Genomic DNA, 15,500 nt, shown 5'->3' with positions numbered 1-15,500 from the left:
CACCTCCATCCATATACCGATGCAAACCTGGGATCAAAATCGCTTGTCTTTTTCTTTCAACTATTCTCTGTATCTGTATGTAATGTACCTGAAAGGAAACAAATACTATTTGAACCCAGGTCTGTTACACTACAGAGCTGTGGCTCTTATTTCATCCACAGCAGGTTTACCATATAGGCGGGAATCGAGTGCTAAACTATTTGGGATGCAGGCTATGCTTCTCTGTGCCCTTTCCATTGCCCCAGGGCGCCACACAGAGAGAAGCTCATCCTCCAACCGCTAATGGAACATGTGACCTTTGACTTTTACACTGTCAGCTGCACTGAGCAAAAGGGGCTGGGCTGGTAGAGGAGCCAGGAAGAGGTGGACTGGAGAATTAGAACCAGATTCAGAGAGACCGGAAAATAATAGGTATTCTGTGTGTCTCTATGGATTTTAAATGTATGATCATTATTTATTACGCGATATGTTTATTATGCTATATAAATGGTTGAGATACTGACAAATGTGCTCCAATTGGCAGGAGGAGGCGTACTGGAGAGCAGGCACCAGAAAGGTGCCAGGGAGAAACAGGTATCTGCTGTATATCTCTCTGTGGACGTATTGGGGGAAATTATGATTCATTTATTATGGAATATTTACATTTTGGTCCTTTTAGGCGCTGAGCAAGAGGACCTGGTTAGGAGGAGGAGGTGAACTGAGGAAGTGAGACCAGAGAGACCAGGAAGGAACAGTTATACTGTATGTCTCCATGGATCTGTAAGGAAAACTCATAATTTATTGTCTGATATGAATATGATATGATAGTCTTACCAAGCCGCTCTATACGTACTATATACTTTAGTTGACTTTCTGTTGGAATCTGTATGAATCATATCATTGAGAACAACAGATGGTCCTAGGCTCTCGGGAAGACTGTACCAAATACTGTGTACAGTTTCTTCCATTCATTCTGTTATCTGTGGGATTCAACTGTCAGAGAACTGACAAACTGAGGCTGGCTAGAGCCGTCTTCCTTCTGCCTTCCCAATCCCAGTTCCACTAATCCAGACAGCTTCACATCTCTACTGTATTGATTCTATACAGTCTACAGTCTTTTCAATTTTCCTTTCGTTCTGTGGGATTCTAATGCTATCGGGGAAATGACCAACTGAAGCTAGTTTGTCTTCCTCCTGCCTTCCTTCTCTCTTCCTCCTGCCTTCCTTCTCTCTTCCTCCTGCCTTCCTCCTCCTACCTTCCTTCTCTCTTCCTCCTGCCTTCCTTCTCTCTTCCTCCTGCCTTCCTCCTCCTACCTTCCTTCTCTCTTCCTCCTACCTTCCTTCTCTCTTCCTCCTGCCTTTTCTCCTCCTGCCTTCCTTCTCTCTTCCTCCTGCCTTCCTCCTCCTACCTTCCTCCTCTCTTCCTCCTGCCTTCCTCCTCTCTTCCTCCTGCCTTCCTTCTCTCTTCCTCCTGCCTTCCTCCTCCTGCCTTCCTTCTCTCTTCCTCCTGCCTTCCTCCTCCTACCTTCCTCCCCTCTTCCTCCTGCCTTCCTTCTCTCTTCCTCCTGCCTTCCTCCTCCTACCTTCCTCCTCTCGTCCTCCTGCCTTCCTTCTCTCTTCCTCCTGCCTTCCTTCTCTCTTCCTCCTGCCTTCCTCCTCCTGCCTTCCTTCTCTCTTCCTCCTGCCTTCCTCCTCCTACCTTCCTTCTCTCTTCCTCCTGCCTTCCTCCTCCTACCTTCCTCCTCTCTTCCTCCTGCCTTCCTTCTCTCTTCCTCCTGCCTTCCTTCTCTCTTCCTCCTGCCTTCCTCCTCTCTTCCTCCTGCCTTCCTTCTACCTTCCTCCTGCCTTCCAAGCTCCATCTAGACAGCGTCATGCAGTGACATCACAGTATTGTCTGAACGTTGTCAGAGAGATGTTTAATTCCAGTAGAAACCTCTTTAGGAGCCTCTGAGAGGTCTCTCTTTGTCTCTGTTGTCTCCATACTGGATGAATGACTGGGCTGGCTCCACCACGCTGGGGAACAGGGACAGGGTACACAGACTCTGCATGCATAACTGAGGGAGGATGTTGAGACAGGGACAGGATTAACAATCAGCCAGGGACTCAAATGGCCCTATAGGCCCTAGTCAAAAGTAGTGCACTATATAGGGATGATGTTTTAGGAAGCAGACATTGACTCTACCACAGAGACAGGGACGTGGTCCCTGAGGGATGAAACTGAGGGATGCCTGTGGGATGAGACTGTGGGATGGGACTGTGGGATGAGACTGAGGGATGAGACTGAGGGATGGGACCGAGGGATGGGTCTGAGAAATGCCTGAGGGATGAGTCTGAGGGATGAGACTGAGGGATGGGACTGAGGGATGGGACTGTGGGATGAGACTGAGGGATGAGACTGAGGGATGGGACTGAGGGATGGGTCTGAGAAATGACTGAGGGATGAGACTGAGGGATGAGACTGAGGGATGGGACTGAGAGATGACACTGAGGGATGAGACTGAGGGATGAGAATGAGTGATGAGACTGAGGGATGATACTGAGGGATGAGACTGAGGGATGAGACTGAGGGATTGGACTGAGAGATGACACTGAGGGATGAGTCTGAGGGGTGACACTGAGGGATGAGACTGAGGGATGACACTGAGGGATGACACTGAGGGATGAGACTGAGGGATGAGGCTGAGGGATGAGACTGAGGGATGAGACTGAGGGATGAGACTGAGGGATGGGACCGAGGGATGGGTCTGAGAAATGCCTGAGGGATGAGTCTGAGGGATGAGACTGAGGGATGGGACTGAGGGATGGCACTGTGGGATGAGACTGAGGGATGAGAATGAGTGATGAGACTGAGGGATGATACTGAGGGATGAGACTGAGGGATGAGACTGAGGGATGAGACTGAGGGATGACAATGAGGGATGAGACTGAGGGATGGGACTGAGAGATGACACTGCGGGAAGGGACTGAGGGATGAGACTGAGGGATGAGTCTGAGGGATGACACTGCGGGAAGGGATGGAGGGATGAGTCTGAGGGATGAGTCTGAGGGATGACACTGCGGGAAGGGATGGAGGGATGAGTCTGAGGGATGAGTCTGAGGGATGAGTCTGAGGGATGAGTCTGAAGGGTGTGTCACGACTTCCGCCGAAGTCGGCTCCTCTCCTTGTTCGTTCTGCGGTCGCCGCCATGGCCGCTCCATTTTTTTCATTGTTCCATTTGTTACGCGCCAGGCTGGTTTTTCCCCTGTATTCCGTGGTATTTCACGAGGATGTTTAATTGTTAAACATTTGCTTATTTTTGTGACTGTTTCGTGACTGTTTTATTGCCTCTGCCTCAATAAAGTGTGCGCCTGTTCACAACTCTCTGCTCTCCTGCACCCGACTCCTCCACCAGTAGCGCACAACCTTGACAGGATGAGACTGAGGGATGAGAATGAGGGATGAGACTGAGGGATGAGATTGAGGGATGAGACTGAGGGATGAGAATGAGGGATGAGATGAGGGATGAGGATGAGGGATGAGACTGAGGGATTAGAATGAGGGATGAGAATGAGGGATGAGACTGAGGGATGAGAATGAGGGATGAGAATGAGGGATGAGAATGAGGGATGAGAATGAGGGATGAGAATGAGGGATGAGACTGAGGGATGAGAATGAGGGATGAGAATGAGGGATGAGAATGAGGGATGAGACTGAGGGATGAGACTGAGGGATGAGAATGAGGGATGAGAATGAGGGATGAGAATGAGGGATGAGAATGAGGGATGAGAATGAGGCAGGACTAACAACCAGCCAGGGGTTCGATGACTCCATTCCTCCAGAACCCGATGCTGATCACGTCTCCTCAGTCCTCACGACCAGATGGTTGACTGGAATCCAAACTTCACATGATTCCACAAATGTTATTTCTCACATAATACAATATTGTGATAAAGCTGACTAATCTGTGTAAGGTAAAAGTCCATGTAGGAAAGTTAAAACAAGGTAAATCATGTGTTTTCCTGTAAATGTAGCAGCATCTGTGTTGTCACCTCTGGAGGTGTCAGTCATTGTTGTTCATCCAAACAACAGGTTCACACACTACCTTCATCCTATGCCAGGTTTAAACAGAAAACAGAAAACCGCCGACCAAGCCTTACTCAGTCCTGCTTAGTGTAGCCACTGGTGTATTAGGCTTTAGATCATGTGCCAAAGCCATAGGCTAAGTGGCTGTTAGTTCTCTAATTGACAGAATAGAATAGGCCCGAACCAATGACTGTATAAATAGAGGTCCAGACACTGGGCTATCTCCCAAATGACACCCTATCCCTTATATAGTGCACTGCTTCCCTATGGGCTCTGGTAAAAAGTAGTGCACTAAATAGGGAATAGTATTCCAGACTGTTATTCCTTTTGTGTTGGGCCCAGTGGAGGTCTCCCATCAGTCACATTGATCCTTGCTTCTTGTTAGGGAACAGAATGATACTCCACTTGACATTCAGTTCAGTCAGCCATCCCCTATCAGTATGATGAGGTGTTATAACATGGGGCTAGCTGCCAGCTCTGTCCGTATGATGAGGTGTTATAACATGGGGCTAGCTGCCTAGCTCTGTCAGTATGATGTGGTGTTTTAACATGGGGCTAGCTGCCAGCTCTGTCCGTATGATGAGGTGTTATAACATGGGGCTAGCTGCCTAGCTCTGTCAGTATGATGAGGTGTTTTAACATGGGGCTAGCTGTCCAGCTGTCTAGCTCTGTCAGTATGATGAGGTGTTTTAACATGGGGCTAGCTGTCTAGCTGCCTAGTTCTTTCAGTATGATGAGGTGTTTTAACATGGGGCTAGCTACCTAGCTCTATCAGTATGATGAGGTGTTTTAACATGGGGCTAGCTGTCTAGCTGCCTAGCTCTGTCAGTATGATGAGGTGTTTTAACATGGGGCTAGCTGTCCAGCTGTCTAGCTCTGTCAGTGTGATGAGGTGTTCTAACATGGGGCTAGCTGCCTAGCTCTGTCAGTATGATGAGGTGTTTTAACATGGGGCTAGCTGCCTAGCTCTGCCAGTATGATGAGGTGTTTTAACATGGGGCTAGCTGCCTAGCTCTGTCAGTATGATGAGGTGTTTTAACATGGGGCTAGCTGCGTAGCTCTATCAGTATGATGAGGTGTTTTAACATGGGGCTAGCTGCGTAGCTCTGCCAGTATGATGAGGTGTTTTAACATGGGGCTAGCTGCCTAGCTCTGCCAGTATGATGAGGTGTTTAACATGGGGCTAGCTGCCTAGCTCTGCCAGTATGATGAGGTGTTTTAACATGGGGCTAGCTGCGTAGCTCTGCCAGTATGATGAGGTGTTTTAACATGGGGCTGGCTGCCTAGTGCCTAGCTCTGTCACATTATAATCCACACACTCTAACCCTTATATATCCCAGGCCATTATTTCTCCTGTATAGTCAACCACCTGAGCCAAAGATCAATACAGACACTGTAATGAGCTTAACGCCTCTGCTTTAAACCAATAACCTTCAAGTTATTGGTATCTTTATTTATTATCTGTGTTTACTCCAGTTGCATTAACTTTAACGATTAATATAATAAGGACTGTGTGTTTGATTACCAAAGGCCTGGTTGAGTCCCAAAGGGCACCCTAGTTTTTAAACGGTGGACTACTGGTCAACAGTAAGGTACTAAAAGTAGTGCACTACATAGGGAATACAGTGGCATTTGGGATGCAGCCTCAGTAGTGGGTATAGCAGGCATTGGGTTTGGCTGACCAATCAGAAATAGGTAGGCAGACACTGGTATCTCATTAAAACCCCTGTGGTGTGGAGAGATTGTCTCTTCTTAGATCAATGGTCTTCTCTCTCTCTCTCTCTCTCTCTCTCTCTCTCTCTCTCTCTCTCTCTCTCTCTCTCTCTCTCTCTCTCTCTCTCTCCTCCTATCCACCCCAGTCTTCATCTTCTCTAACCCCTGACCCCCAGAACAGGGATTTATCTCCATCATTATGGCATTACAGCTTCAAAGTCAGTCAGCATGCGGTGTGTGTGTGTGTGTGTGTGTGCATGTGTGTGTTTGCCCTGAGATCAATTTACTTTCATCCCATTTCTGTCTCTGTCAGGCTGTTCCTGTCTTCCAGTGAGGGAAGAGGTTTCCATTTGGGAAGCAGACCCGGACAGCAGGCACTTTCAGACTTTCCTTATTCTGGATCCAAAAAGAAAGATGCTAAGTTTTCCCTCATGGGCTATGCAGAAACACCTAGTTGGGCCAGAAGCATCAAGCACTGCAGGAGAGAGGATGAGTGGTTGAATAGTTTGTTTGTCTGGGTTTGTGGGGTTTGTGTGGCAATGTAGAGTTCGTAACCTACATTATTTTATATTTGGCAGTGAGATAGAATAAGAAGACGATTCCACAGTTTAGTCAGGGTCTAGTTCATAAGAAACACCCATTTTTTAAGTTTTTCAACACAAAATATTTTCAAACGTTTTCCATTGCATGCCCTAATGAAAATGACTGTGTTTTCTCATTCCATATGGAGAGGTGTCCTGTGAAGCGAACATGTCATGAACCATGCTTCTCCAAAAGAGGGCAGTGTGACATTGAAATGTAATGGGTGAAATAGATAGCGAGCCAGATTATTAGAAGGCCACGAAGAAGATGGATTTCGAATGTATTGCAGACATCTTAGCTCACTGAAAGAAACACTTAGCAAAAAGGTAGAATATCTATATTCATCCATAGTTGTAGTAAAAACAATTACTTCATTGGTTATTACAGTGTAACTATTAATTGACTATGTCATTTCTTAGTAAATGCCTGGTTATTTCTGTACCATGAAATGAAGTGCTACCACTCTCTCTCCTATTGATGGTGTAGTGAAGGTGTCTGTTGTCTGACTGGCTGGCTGGCTGGCTGAGTCTTCTCTTTGTTGTCTGACTGGCTGGCTGAGTCTTCTCTCTGTTGTCTGACTGGCTGGCTGGCTGAGTCTTCTCTCTGTTGTTTGACTGGCTGGCTGGCTGGCTGAGTCTTCTCTCTGTTGTCTGACTGGCTGGCTGAGTCTTCTCTCTGTTGTCTGACTGGCTGGCTGAGTCTTCTCTCTGTTGTCTGACTGATTGGCTGGCTGAGTCTTCTCTCTTTTGTCTGACTGACTGATTGGCTGGCTGAGTCTTCTCTCTGTTGTCTGACTGATTGGCTGGCTGAGTCTTCCCTCTGTTGTCTGAGTAGCTGGCTGAGTCTTCTCTCTGTTGTCTGACTGATTGGCTGGCTGAGTCTTCCAACTGTTGTCTGAATAGCTGGCTGAGTCTTCTCTCTGTTGTCTGACTGATTGGCTGGCTGAGTCTTCCCTCTGTTGTCTGAGTAGCTGGCTGAGTCTTCTCTTTGTTGTCTGAGTGACTTTCTGGGCAGAGAGCCCAGTCTGTGATGTGCTCTCTCTCTCTCTCTCTCTCTCTCTCTCTCTCTCTCTCTCTCTCTCTCTCTCTCTCTCTCTCTCTCTCTAGTTGCTCCTAGTAACCCTAGTTAACCCAAAGGGCACTGGCACAGTGCAAGAGGCGTCACTACAGTCCCTGGTTCGAATCCAGGCTGTATCACATCCGGACGTGATTGGGAGCCCCAAAGGGTGGCGCACAATTGACCCAGCGTCGTCCGTGTTTGACAGAGGGAAGGCCATCATGGTAAAATAAGAATTTGTTCTTAACTGACTTGCCTAGTTAAAATAAAGGTTAAATTTAAAATAAATTTTAAAAAGAGCATCTAGTAAAATGTAAATGTCTCTGCCTCTAGACACTGAAGTCTTCTAAAACAGGAGCCTCATGTCAAGGCTGCTAGGGAGCTAGCCTCATGTCAGGGCTGCTAGGGAGCTAGCCTCATGTCAGGGCTGCTAGGGAGCTAGCCTCATGTCAGGGCTGCTAGGGAGCTAGCCTCATGTCAGGGCTGCTAGGGAGCTAGCCTCATGTCAGGGCTGCTAGGGAGCTAGCCTCATGTCAGGGCTGCTAGGGAGCTAGCTGTCCCGTAGCATGTTAAGTTAAGCCCCGGTCCTCCAAGGTTGTGATTGCATCCTTGTGATCTAAGGTTTGATGACTTGAGATTTACATCTCATCATTAAAGGCATAGAGGTAAACCGCAACTGTGTGCCATTCAGTTACCTCAGAGGCACAAATCCCTCTAATTATGAGGGCTCTGCACTTTTGACATGCCATTACTGTACTTTGTCCATCATCGGTTCTGCATGTACAGTAAAAGTGTATCATGACGACACTGTAGATACACTTATGGTTCTTTTATTAATCCCATTTGGACACTTTTTACAGTAAACTGTCTCCCGTGAACAATATTAGTGTGAGATATGTCTGCACAGTGGCTGCCTGTGCGTCTGTACGGTAGATTGTTATTGCAAAGGTGTGTGGTTTTTTGTTGTGTATCCTCGTCATGCAGAGGTAGGATGGTCCCCTGACAGACAAGTTATACTACAATAGGAATCTGTTAATTGGATGGTGAAAGGAATATTCCTAGTCAGCCTATTCTACACATCCCCACCACATCACTGTTGTTCACACCTATTGTAAGTCCATTGGTTCACTCCTTTGTTTAAGCCATCATACACACGCATGCACTCGTATGAACACAGATACACACACACACATGTATGCACACTAAACAAACACAGGCATGCATGCAGTGCACAAACAAGTACAGATGTGGCAACTTAATTTGAGCAAGAGTGCTACAGGAGAAAATAATGCTGCAGCAACTGGAAACGTGAATTATTATGCAGATTATAATTAACTGACATTTTTGTAGGGGTTGACACATTTTTGAAATCAACATTTCTAAGTGGAAATTACAAACTTCAGAAGCTTTTTTAAACATTATCCTGTAACAGGGTGATAAAATTTAGATCCTACATCTACACACACACACACACACACACACACACACACACACACACACACACACACATTGTCCGTCTGTCAGTGTTATTTTCTGTATGTCAGTGTTATTGTCTGTCTGTCAGTGTTAGTGTCTGTCTGTGTTAGTGTCTGTCTGTCTGTGTTATTGTCTGTCTGTCAGTGTTATTATCTGTCTGTGTTAGTGTCTGTCTGTGTTAGAGTCTGTCTGTGTTAGTGTCTGTCTGTCAGTTATTGGTGTCTGTCTGTGTTAGTGTCTGTCAATGTTAGTGTCTGTCTGTGTTAGTGTCTGTCTGTGTTAGTGTCTGTCTGTCTGTGTTAGTGTCTGTCTGTCAGTGTTAGTGTCTGTCTGTCAGTGTTAGTGTCTGTCTGTCAGTGTTAGTGTCTGTCTGTGTTAGTGTCTGTCAGTGTTAGTGTCTGTCAGTGTTAGTGTCTGTCTGTGTTAGTGTCTTTCTGTGTTAGTGTCTGTCTGTGTTAGTGTCTTTCTGTGTTAGTGTCTGTCTGTGTTAGTGTCTGTCTGTCTGTGTTAGTGTCTGTCAGTGATGTCAAATGTCAAAAACATGTCATGAATATGCAGACGTGGGTGGATGAGGTGTCTCCATTAGCGAGCAGCACCATACACTGAGTGTACAAAACATTAGGAAAACCTGCTCTTTCCATGACAGACTGACCAGGTGAATCCAGGTGAAAGCTATGATCCCTTATTGATGTCACTTGTTAAATCCACTTCAATCAGTGTAGATGAAGGGGAGGAGACAGGTTAAAGAAGGATTTTTAAGCCTTGAGACAATTGAGACATGGATTGTGTATGTGTGCCATTCAGAGGGTGAACAGGAAAGACAAAAGTGCCTTTGAACGGGGTATGGTAGTAGGTGCCTGGGGCACCGGTTTGAGTGTGTCAAGAACTGCAATGCTTCTGGATTTTTCATGCTCAACAGTTTCTTGTGTGTATCAAGAGTCGTCCACCCCCCAAAGGACATCCAGCCAACTTGACACAACTGTGGGAAGCATTGGAGTCAACATGGGCCAGCATCCCTGTGGAACACTTACAACACCTTGTAGAATTCACACCCCAACAAATTGAGGCTTGTCTTGAGGGCAAAGGGCGGTGCAACTCAATATTAGGAAGGTGATCCTAATGTTTTGTACACTCAGTGTATAGTCTTGTGAGTGTGCATAGAGTCAGTACAGATAGTCCGGGTAACCATTTAATGAACTATTTAGCAGTTTAATGGCTTGGGGGTAGAAGCTGTCTCAGCGCCTGTTGGTATGGGAGTCGATGCTCCACTACCGTTTGTCGGACGGTACCAGAATGAACAGTCTATGGCCTTTGGTGGCTGGAATCTTTGGCAGTTTTTCAGGCCTTCCTTCCATAGATGTCCTGTATGGCAGGGTGCTCAACACCAGTGATGTACTGGGCTGTCAACACCACCTTCTGTAGCTTTCCTTTACGGTCGAAGGTGATGCATTTGCAATACAAAGCAGTGATGCAGCCAGTCATGCTCTCGATGGTGCAGCTGTAGAACTTTGAGGATCTCAGGGCCAATGCCAATGTAACATGTGGGATATGAACTCTGGTCTCCCACGGGAGCAACCAGCGTCTCAGCCTCCTTAAACGTTACCCTAACCATTCTGAATGAATGCCTAAACTTAAGTTTTAGATTCCCTTTTGCAGAATTTGACTGACCACATGGCGTAATTAAAACGCTTAATTCTGTTGTTGCAGTTACGCCACGTTTTATTTGGAGATTGAGTTGGCCACAACACACAGTGTATATCTCCATTGCCATCAGCGGCTGGCTGTTATTCCTGGTGTGGTAATGAGGAAAGCCATAATGACATGCTGTGTGGAGTGGAGCTATAGCTCTCAGTGTGAGGAGAACTGGAGGGTATGATGATGGGTACTGTGCTGGTGGGAGGCTTCAGCTGCTGTGTTGAATAGGCCCCCACCTCACGGGCAAAACATTTTTGTGGCCCCCCTTTTGACGGTGGAGAGAGATTTTTTTTTTTTTTAGTTCCTCTTTTGTTAGTTGCCATGATGCATAGAGAAAATGTTAAACCAAGTTTTCTGAAATTATACACATTTTGACATGGGGTGGAGAGAAGATTTTTCCATTTTAATTTCCTGCAATTGTACACATTTTGCTATAAGGTGGAGAGACATTTTTGCAGTTTTATAGCAAATTTTGTCATGACTTATGCCATGTTAATATGATATCGTCTGAGTCGATATCCACGTAATAATAAGGAATTCCCCTCGACCACGCCCACAAATTTGGGGAAAACAAACATTCTTTCCAATGAACCTCCCATTGTAAAAGGGACAACTTTGTCGTCCATTTTTTATTATACAGATATAACAAAACATGTCGACAAGCTGCTGTGTTGTTCAATGTACATGTAACCAGGTGAAAAATCCATACCTACGGTTGGCAATGCTCCCACGAAGGGAAATATTGGCTGCGAGAAGAGCTCTGTGGCTTCAGGCTATTCAACGTGGGAAATGTGGGGACCCGGTGTACAAGTAGACTACATGTGTGTGGATCACCTTTAATCACAGGTATGACATTTAACTTGTTCAGTACTTGTAGTTGTATAGTCTGTTAGTAACTCCACTCACTACTTGTAGTTGTATAGTCTGTTAGTAATTCCACTCACAACTTGTAGTTGTATGTTTGTTTGTGTTGTTGGTCTTGGCTAGCTTAATGTTCCTGTAGGTAGCTAGCTAGCAGTCACTCACGTGGCTGCTAGGACCGTAATGAAAATGGGCATAAGGGAAGCGCTATTTTGTTTTTCTATGTAGTGAGAACACCCGGGGGCAGCCAATGTTGAAAAGTAATCTTTAGACAATTTGTAATTGATTAAAGCAAGCCAATATCAAGAATATGGAGTAAGCTAGGTAACTGCAGGTTGTTTTCCCCACAGGCGGGCAGTGCCGCGACGTTCTATCAAATACCGACTGGGACTATCTGAGTGAGAGTGACTTACAAAATCAATGAGGGCCCCCTAGAGATCAGGGCCCCTGGGCACGTGCCCTGCGTGCCCAGTCGGTAATTCGACCATGATTGCTACAACGTTTGATAACTGGCTAACTGGCCAGTGACTGACATACTGTATCAAGAGAGAAACTGCTGATGCACAACCAAAATTTGAAATTGCACCTTGTATATTCTATTATTTTAAGTTGAGACCTTGACTGAGTTCCTAAAAAACTAGTGGCTGCGGGGCTCTAAGCTGTCACTTATGTCGCTTAGTGGCTAGGGCCGGCCGTGGGGAGAGAGCAAGAGAAAGAGATGGGGGAGAGAGCGAGAGTTTTTTTGGTTTCTTTTCACTTTTGTTTATTGTTTATTTCACTTGCTTTGGCAATGTAAACATATGTTTCCCATGCCAATAAAGCCCCTTTTGATTTGAATTTAATTGAGACAGAGAGAGAAAGAAAGAGATGGGTGAGAGATGGGATTAATATCGGTGAGTAGCACTTAAGTGGTTGGACTCACATTATTAATCAACCTGTCATACATATGTACAGTCCAACTGGAAGACCAGGAGTTCACAGGATTGGATAACAGTATTCTCGAAGTCTTGTCTGTTTTGGTCCATCACCTAAAGTAGAAACTACCTAGCCCAGGAGCCGATACACAGCATGTTGACAATATCCTGGTAAGTCTATGATTATGATTACGGCTACCTATATGATTGTCTTCCTTTGCAGCTGAGCCTTGTTTTCAAACCATTCACCAACACATGAATCTTCCATGTTGAAGCTGATGGATTTGTCCTCTGTGAGCTGTAGGTTGGCTATCCCTCCTTCCTTGCCATCTGCATCACGCATACTGCAGCAGGAGCTTCAATCTTCAATGTAACATTTGCATGAATATAGCTTTGGGAGATACTGTAATGAAAGTCCCTTTACTCCCTCCTCCTTCATGTCTTTCACCCGTGATGAAACCAATCCTAGCTTCTGATCCAGTTATCAGAACCAGAGAGAGAGAGAGAGAGAGAGTATGCATTCCAAATAACACCCTATTCCATATCCACCAACATTTTCAAAAGTTTTTTTAAAACACGGAAGCCAAACGCGGAAACTATTGATACAACTTCCTCTGCGCTCGTACACGATCATAATTCATATGCGTGCCACTAGAAATCCCTGCATTAGCATGTTTCTGTTAGCTGATACAGCATGATAATAAGACACCACCATGTTACTAAAGCTGGTTCTATCTGTGATATTACTGTCCTGCTAATGTGCCTGGACCTTGTAGAAGAAAAAAACCCTGAACTGATCCAAATGGCTGCCCAATCAGGCAGGCTAGATAACGTTATTTAGAAATGATTGGAGGACCAAGACGCAACAGGGAAATGTATACTCATCTTCTCTTTTAATATTGAAGAAGGAGAAACAAATGAAACACGTATACAATTAACGGAAACGACACTAACAGTTCTGTCAGGTGGTGATAAGCACAAAACAGAATACAACTACCCACAATCCACAATACAAACAAACCCCTAATTATAGGACCTTCAATCAGAAGCAATGAGGAGCCGCTGCTTCCAATTGAAGGTCAAGAACAAAACTGCACATAGAAACAGAGTGACTAGAATAAACATAGAAAATGCCCTAACATAGAACATATACCAAACCTCTAGACCACTCTAATCAAACACGCCTTGTCTATACACATAGACTAACAATCCCCTGAAACATATAAACAAAATACCCCCTGCCACGTCCTGACCATACTAAACACTAACAAATAACACCTTTACAGGTCAGAACGTGACTTCACTGTAGTTTTCAGCCTAGAGTTTTGTACTCACTTGAAAAACAATAACATTCTTTATTACGTTGTGTTGTTGTAGCCTACGTAGGATAAATATACTGTCCCTGAAAACGGAAGAAAAACAAATAGGGTAGCTTTTCCAACTTCATACCCAGAGATTGGGAGGGAGCGCACATAGTATTGGCTACCTTTGATCAACTTTTTTTTCTTTCACCGTGTACATTGACGGGATATATTCACAGTAGTATGAAGCCTAACATTGAGCTTATGAAATATGGGTTAATATGCGTACGCTTCTAACATAGACATACTTGAGATGTAGCCTATAGCCTGTCTTCATTTTTCTGTAGTGTAATTACACACCTGGCCTCTCCGCTGCCACAGCTATTTCCTTTTAAATCTTGTGGAGTCCCAGGAAAAGCCAGACTACAAAAGCTTGTTGGACATTTGTTACGACATATTTACTTTAGCCTACTAATAGCCTATAGGATGATAGATGCGCGCCTGCTCTTGCTTGCTGAATGTAAAATATGCTACAGCATTAACGAGTGGAGAGGAAAGGAGAAGCCCATATTTTCTTATAGTAGGCCTATCTTAACACTGGGCTATATCCTTACAAAATAGGCCTACACCATATTTTGGCCTGATAATGTACCTTTCTGGACCTTCTAAACTGTCCAGAATAGACCCAAACTGATCCAAATGGTTGTTGCTTAACCAAGCCTAGACTACAGTAGGCCTATGCATGAAACAAACCAGGACGTGTGAGCTGTTATTCAAATTATCCTAGGCCTATACATCACTGCAGTTTACAGCCTATGGACAATACTTGTGTATTCACTTGATCACAATAATAAATGCCTCATTGCACTGTGTTGTTGTAGCCCAGGTAGATTAATGTTCTTGTCTACAAACGTAGGCCTAGGACTAATCAATAGTGGAGCTTTGCGTGCCCGGGGACCACAGAGCGCAGCCTGGAGGAATGCACTACAGAACTGCCATTTCATAATTTGTTAATACATTTTTCTTGCACTTTGACAGGTAAATATTTCGCCTATAGTCCTAATATTTAGCTATTGAATGGCCTAATATCTAGCTAACGTTGAACTTCTTACTTCGTCTACACATCACTAGCCTCTCTCTTCCAGCTGTTTCCCTGTGCATTCAGGCTATCACTCTAAAACGAAAAGGTTCCTGGAGTATCCTTTAGGGGTTCTTCAAATTGAAACTGTGGGGGAACCCCTATAAGTTCTTTGAAGAACCCTTTAAAATGGTTCTTCAAAGAACTCATGTTAATGGATCCTCGAAGAACCCTTTGAATAACTTTTTGGGGTTCATTTTTTAATTACTCCCCCTGCCCCTTTTATTATTAATAGTAATACGCATAACAATAACAACAATAACACAATATTTCAGTCGTCAGTGTTTATTATGATTTTAGTGGCAAAGCAGAATTAAAACATCGAAAGATAAGGAAAACTCCCACCCGATCCCCAAGTCTAATGGACATATCCTCTGGCGTGTGGAGGTTAATGTGTTGTTCTCCGTATCCATAGCCAGAATGATTTTGCAGTGCATGGTGATTAAACAGGTTTCCTGTAATATTCATCGGAGGTGTAGGGAGGATGAAGACTGAATCCCCACAATGTTTTAATTATACAGATGATTAACAAAGGAGGATCCTACATTTTCTCACCTCTTTGTTGATTTGATATCCATTGAATTGTAAATGTTCTGTGTAAGGTTTACCTATCTTTCCGATTTGGTCCGGCCGTACATACCTACACGTACGCTACGGTCACAAGACGCAGGTCTCCTTACTGTCCCTAGAATTTCTAAGCAAATAGCTGGAGGCAGGGCTTTC

At 44.8% G+C, this 15,500-nt stretch overlaps 1 long non-coding RNA gene across 1 annotated transcript; it reads left to right on the top strand.

The window, feature by feature from the left end:
- Positions 1 to 11,066: 11,066 nt before the first annotated feature.
- LOC123727367 (uncharacterized) lies at positions 11,067 to 15,084 on the top strand. The gene is made up of 2 exons (XR_006759359.1): positions 11,067 to 11,409; positions 11,775 to 15,084. It is a non-coding gene; the product is annotated as an uncharacterized lncRNA (long non-coding RNA).
- The last annotated feature ends 416 nt before the right edge of the window (positions 15,085 to 15,500 follow it).

Source organism: Salmo salar, chromosome ssa15 (genome assembly GCF_905237065.1).
Source record: "Salmo salar chromosome ssa15, Ssal_v3.1, whole genome shotgun sequence".
Classification (NCBI taxonomy): domain Eukaryota; kingdom Metazoa; phylum Chordata; class Actinopteri; order Salmoniformes; family Salmonidae; genus Salmo; species Salmo salar.
This window is presented reverse-complemented; position numbering and strand designations above follow the sequence as displayed.